Source organism: Fulmarus glacialis, unplaced genomic scaffold (assembly GCF_000690835.1).
Source record: "Fulmarus glacialis isolate BGI_N327 unplaced genomic scaffold, ASM69083v1 scaffold33685, whole genome shotgun sequence".
Lineage (NCBI taxonomy): Eukaryota > Metazoa > Chordata > Aves > Procellariiformes > Procellariidae > Fulmarus > Fulmarus glacialis.
The window spans coordinates 29,939-36,635 of NW_009211707.1; positions in this window are offsets into that span (position 1 = coordinate 29,939).

A 6,697-nucleotide genomic window follows, 5' to 3' on the forward strand; every position below is an offset into this window, starting at 1 on the left:
TAATCCTTTAGAAGAGGAAGTAGCAGCCGTGGGAAGACAGAAATTCTGGCAATCCAGAATCAAGACACAAGGCACAAAGAATCATATCTCCCTGTAGGCTAGGACTGGGGCAGAGCAGCAGAGCCGCATGTAAACAGCATAGAACTAGACGAACCTGGAGACAGAGTACCCCTCCTAGCACAGGAGGGAGGGTATTTAGTCTGCATGGCACATTGAGTGAGCGCTACTTCATTGCCATGAAAGAAATCCAGTGACTAATGAATCTCTCTCACAATTTGTTTGCTCTGGAGTCACCCTGATAACAACTATTACGTGTAGCTACTCCCTGGATGCAGGGGCCTGTGTTTCAGCTTCAGGCAAGTCTGACCCTCCTAGCCTAGGAGTGTGATAATTGCTCTCGCCTGTTCATACCTGTGCTTAGAGAATAGGAAGGAAGGTGGCTGTCCTTTCTAATCCAGAGTTCTACCTCTGTGCTTCTCACTGCTTGACACTTGTTTGATTAAAATCTTATTTTTACTAGGTTGTTTTTCCTGTGAGAGGCTTAATTATGTCTTCCCAACACCTTTTCTAGAGCTCTGGGATCTTTTCATGCACTACACACTTTTTATACAGAACAGCAGCTGCAAAAAGTGGAATTTCCCCCACCACACAGCTTCCAAGGCTAAACTAGAATCTAGGCAGAATCCGCTCATCACAAGAATCAAGATTTCAACAGCTCCTACTGCTAAAGTAACCACAGATGCAGATACTGCCACTGCTGTTGCCTCTTCCCAAGTATTGTCACATCGCAGCATCTAGGGTCTGGAACCATCACTGATGTAGCTTCACAGCTGAAGTGTGAAAGCACAAATGGCACTGCCAGCTTATGCTGAGCCACATGGTGTCAGCTTATGCTACAGCGCTGTTGGCACCAGGGTACTGAAGCAAACTTTTTAAATCTGAGTTGTTAGAGGAGATTGCCCAGCTGTAAGTACCAGAAGGTTCAGGAGGTCTACATCAGCCATCTTGTTTCAGGAGCAGAAACATAATCAGTCCCACAGCTCCTCACTCTGATTTCTAGTAATTGTTTTTGCAACTTTTCTGAAGTATCTCTGCAGAAATCAGGCTCCTGTAGTACAGGAAAATGTCTCTTATGTTTAAGTTTCCAGAACCACACCTTATATATTTTTTTTTTCCAAATAAAGGAAAGGAAACAAAGAACTCCAGCACTTGGTGGGAAGCTCAAATCTTTATTAAGTAGAGAATAGTAATGGATTTGTAAGTCAGATGCTTTGGCAAGTTAATACTCCCCGCAAGGCACAAGCTAACTGCAATAAGGCACTACAGAGAGATTCAGTAGTATAGACAGACATAAGCAGCTCATTTAATTCAAGATGAGCTGTACATTTGGTTGCACAGGCTATACAGGTTCCTGTAGTCATCACTGACTGAAGCACTGCTCTTTTGGCCAGGTATATGAGCATAAGCTGACATTTGTATCTCAGTTCTGAGATAGGGCATGGATGAACAGTTAGTATATGCAAGGCATCAGATTAAGAATGGATGCCTTCTCCATTTTTGTGGTGATTTTTTCCCAGTGCTGCCGCACCAGACAGGGAGTATAAAATAATCCAACTCCTGGGACTAAGACTAACCTAAACTGTCATCGTCTTGATAAATTGACTTGACAGTACATTGTATGTCCTACTGGTTTTAACTCCCAGGAATTATTGAGCAGTTAAGATGGGGAAAGGGAACAATTTTCATAGCTTTTCCAAATCTTAGGATACCTCATTAATTCCACCTGCTCTTCTGCTACCTTAGCAAGGTTGGGAGTATATGAAGCCTCAAGAAACTGTGAAATCTCCTCTTAACCCAAAACCAAGAATGGTCAAGTGATGGTCAAGTGCTCAGCATACAAATTGAATCCTCTCCCCACTTGCAGTAGTGCCAAATGATACTTTCCTTCCAGGGCAATTACATATGCAAATTCAGCTGCTCTTGGTGTCAACCAGCTGCTGTGTCCACAAGCAGTCTTGAACACTACTTACTTTCCATATGTCAAGACCCTGGTGGAAGCACAAGGTGTGTGGAAGGGAAATGGGGAAATTAAATTTCCCCTGAAACAATGGTGACTATTCCTATCTGTCACCTGATGCATTAGAGTCAGCTTCTGCAACTGCTCCTGCCCTTTTCCTCTGCTCTTCCCACAGCAGAAGCAGCTCAGCTCTGAAGCACCAGAGGACAGCAAAAATTAGTCTTGTGTGTGCCACCAAGCAGCCTATTCCAGTTCTGCATTCCTAATTCTCCTTGTTGTCCTTCCCAGTTAGGAAACCATTCCACTTTCAATTGTAGATGTCATTGATGCAACAGCCCCAGGTACCTGCAGGTCTGGTAGTAACTGAGTTGCCATACCTAAGGCCCCAAACCAAGGGCCTGAAGCAGCCTTCTGCAAGCCAAGCCAAAACAAGTCAAGCCATGATCTTTCTCACTGCATTCAGCTGCACTCCTCTTGTTATACTGTTTTGTGTCAAGCCTCAACATACAGTGGAGTCTGAGCAGCTCAGTGCTACGCAGCAGGACTTACCCCACAGAACAATCTTGATAATCTTTGGTGAGTATGCAGAATAAAACCACTAAATTTTTAAATTTAGTGCATCAGCCCAATGTGGTAGTAACAAGCTTTTAAGCTTGTCTTTAGTAGCTGGTGCAATTCACTGTCATGCTACTCTGGTATCCAGCATTGACTACAGAGCTGCCTGCAAGGGCACAGAACTGCAGTGACACAAGCAGCAAATCTGGCCATGCATTTCCATGCAGGGGCAAGTCTACAGAAGACAGTGTTGCTAAGGTGCATGAAGAGCTCAGTGGTGAGCCGTTTCTGTGTATGCAGCTAATTTACATGTTTATGGGATTCTCAGTTATTGAACAGCACTCCTTCATATAGCTTTGTGTCATTCTCCAGTGCTGAGGGACAGTTTGATTTTAGCCTCTGGAAAATTCCAGGGCTTTCTTCCTATACTAAGGGGTTAAACATGAGCCACGTGAGTGAGAAGCCAGTAAGAAGTCTAAGCCTGATTAAAAACAGGTCTAATACTCAGTCATAACAAAAATCCTTTTACTGAGTCCAATTCTGACACTTATTCAAAAAGTAAAAATAATTTATTCTTACTGAGGAAGAGACCTAAATTCCATTTATATCTCACAGTCCCAGTAATTACGAAAAGGGTTGCCAGCTCCACTAACAACAAGCCTTAGCTTTTTTATAGTGTTCATACATATTAGCCCAAAATAAGAGAGAAGAAAAAAGGTGTTTACTCTGCTAGCAGAGCATTCAGGCAGAGTGCTAGTTCTGGATCTCTTTAGGAGGACCACGTACTCATTGGTATTAGGCTGACAAACTATAATTATTATATAAGGAACTGGAGGGAATTTGGAGAATGCTCATCAGTGTAATTAGAAGTGAGCTTTTGCCAGCTATTTCCATTTTATGTAGTTATAAATCTATTATTTGAACAAAGAAGAAAGGGCCTTTGTATAGTACAAAAGAGAAGAGGTATGAAAAGATGTTTCAAAGCTACAGAAGGTTGCTATCAGCATGCATTTGCAGACATGTAATTATTCCATTATATATATAACCTTTAAAAGAAATGATGATATTGAAGGTAGTTGGAAGTGAGGGATGCTGTCTTGGAAAGGGTCACATGTTGTCTTGGAAAAGTAGTTTTGTATTAAGATACCATCTTTCCATTAAGAAATTAATCGATACAACTTCTGGTTACGGTAATTATTTAATTGAAATGATTTCAGGAACTTACACAAACTCCCCCTCACACATGCTTCAGATTTACATAGCAGCTTCCTAGTTGTGATATCTGAAGTATAGTTTTGGCTACAACTTATTAAACCTCTGCTCACTCCCAGTGAGTGTTGCATGTATCACTAAAGGATCCTCTCCACATGGTTAGCTGTGCATATACACCTAGAATATCAGATTGCTCTTTTATACACTAGCTGTTTTTCCTGAGTACAACTATTCATCCTGTTCGCAAGTCAGATCAAATGATGTTGTCACTTGTCTATCACAATGAGTCATCAACTGTTTCCACCATTGACAGAGGATCTAAATAAGATTGGTGGTGCACACTGGGCTATTGCATAGTCCAACATACAGCATTTCCTTCCATCATGGCCACTTTGCCGCCTTCTTCTTAGTGCTTACAAAGCACCAATCCAATTAGCAGGCAGCCACGCTCTATGTGGCTGATGTTCCCCTGGAAGAGAGAAATCCAATTTAAATGGAGTGAATGGAGTCTCCACTGACATGTGATTCAAAGACATTTCAGGAGGGGCAGCCCCCCCAGCCCCTCTAGCAGCTGATGACAAACTCTCTTCCACCCAGGAAGTTTCTTCCTGGAAATTGCATAGTAAGTACAATCATTTCCCTCATCCCTGTTCCTACTGTGCCTTAAGAAAGAAATTAATAGCAAGAAGAGAAGCTTCTGAGTGAATCACTTCCACTGGGCAAATATGAAAGCATGAGAAGCATCCCCCATAAACCCAAAGAATATTTCCTCAACTAGTAATTCTATAAGAGGCACCAACATAGCTACATCAGAGATACAAGAACCCCTCTACAGAGAGCTTTCAGCAATGCTAGCTTCTCCCAGGCCATCCACATGTCCCAAATCTGAATGTTTTGTTCCCTCCAAGTTGAGTACTATTTCCAAATCTCTTCAAGCTGCTGCCTTTTATTAAGGCACTGCATGTGTATGCAATATATTATGTTTACTGCTTTAAGGATCAGACTTTCTTTGTACAGTAGATACTTGATCTTAACTTTCCTCCTGTGGACAATTTCTGTCACCTAGACTGACTCTGGTTATAATGAACTTAGTCCACAGGTAATAGAGAGTGGGTGTATCATCCTTAGTTCACCTTAAGAAAGTTGTTTCATCCCACTGTAGCTGAAGCATCAAGAGCCACAAAACTGCACAGGGAGTAATGCGTCACCTAGCATGAGAAGTGCTGGAAGTGGGTCCAAAAGCTGGCCCCAGACTTTGCTTCTGGCTCTCACAAGGAGATTATCTGGCAGACTGTACCCAGAAGCCAGTATGGACTCCCCCCCTCCAGCTGATTCCTGGGGCGTGTTCCATTCCTTTTTCTGCTCTGGCTCATTTCTAGCACGTAGGGGAAATCTGGCAGTTAGCCCAACCACTCCTTGTAGGCTTAACAAATGGATTAGATTTCCTCCAAGTGTTTCTGGGTAACAAAATGGACTTGTCAGCTGCAATTGTCACTGAATACGGTGAATCCACAGGTGACATATTTCCAATCTTCCTTGCTCTTGCTAGTGATGTCTGGAGCCTAGATCCTCGGGTAAGGAAATTTCTGTCAAGTAGCCTGTCACCAACAAGAGAAAAGAGAGTGTCTAGGTCTATGGCAGAGGAGCAGACCCCACTGAGCCAGAACACAAGAGGCCACAGCTCATTTTCACCATCTCCAAGGCACATTGCTGACTCTGACCCTAAGCCCATGAATGCCAGACCTATCTCTTCGTGCTCAGACCCTCTTTAGTACACATCCACACGCATTTGTCCACTGGTCATGTCCTTCGCACTGAAGTTGGTGCAAAACACCCCAAATTCCTTCTGAAATCCATGCATTCATCTGCCAGCCATGCCCACACTTTTCCCCAAAAACTTATTCAAGGTAAGAGTGAGGATGTACAGGAGGAATGCCTGCCACATATATGGACTAAAGTAAGCTGAGAAACCAACTGTTCAGGAAGATATGGCATTAATATCTCCATTCCTAGAAGCAGATGGTAATAAATGAATGGCCTATTTGATATATCTGTTAGAGTCACCCAACTAGTTAACCAAAAAAAGATCAGATCACAGCAGCATTGGCTCAGATCTGCTTCCTCCAACACAGGAAATTCCATTTCCTCAGCACAGTGCCTTGTGCTTATCCTTCCAAGCTGTGCTGTTCTGAAGAACCCACAATAGCTCAAAGACACACATTTGCGTCAGTGTGTCACATTGAATTTTCACTTTCCAAACAGTAGTGTATGCATATGGTATTTTATACTACCGAGGTGAATTTGTTTTAAGATATTTTATAGGGTCTCTAAAATCAACATATTCTGATGAGAAACTGGAAATACTCCGTCAATGGGAATCCCATTTTCATCCCATCCCCTAGCACTAGAAAAACAAATTCATAGTAATGCTATACAAAGGATGTATGACTTAAAATTAATTTTTACCAAGAAACAATATGATGATTAAGCAGGTGCTAAGTAGGTTTTAGAGGATGAGCTCTGATCTTTTGATCATCAAATTTCTAGAGAAACATCATGGAAGAAGACATTTTCTCCAACACTCATGAAGTGTTCAAGGCAGGCCAAGTTCCAGACTACAAAACATTTGATTTTTCATTTTTGGCAGGCAAGCAGAGAGAATAGATGCTCCTGGTAAGTTCTCCCCTCTTCATCCCTTCCAGCATGACTTTGGGGGGCAGAGGAGGGAAGAAGGAAGAACAGCTTTGAGAATGCTAAAGAAAGAACCGTGGAATGAAAGGCACTCAAATGGACTGAAAGAAGAGCTACCATGCATCCTGGCAAGGCTGGGCATGTATGTGTATGTTATACATTCATCCATCATGCTGACACTGCCAGGGGGTTTCTTCAGCAATTTGTTTTTGTAGGCAGTAA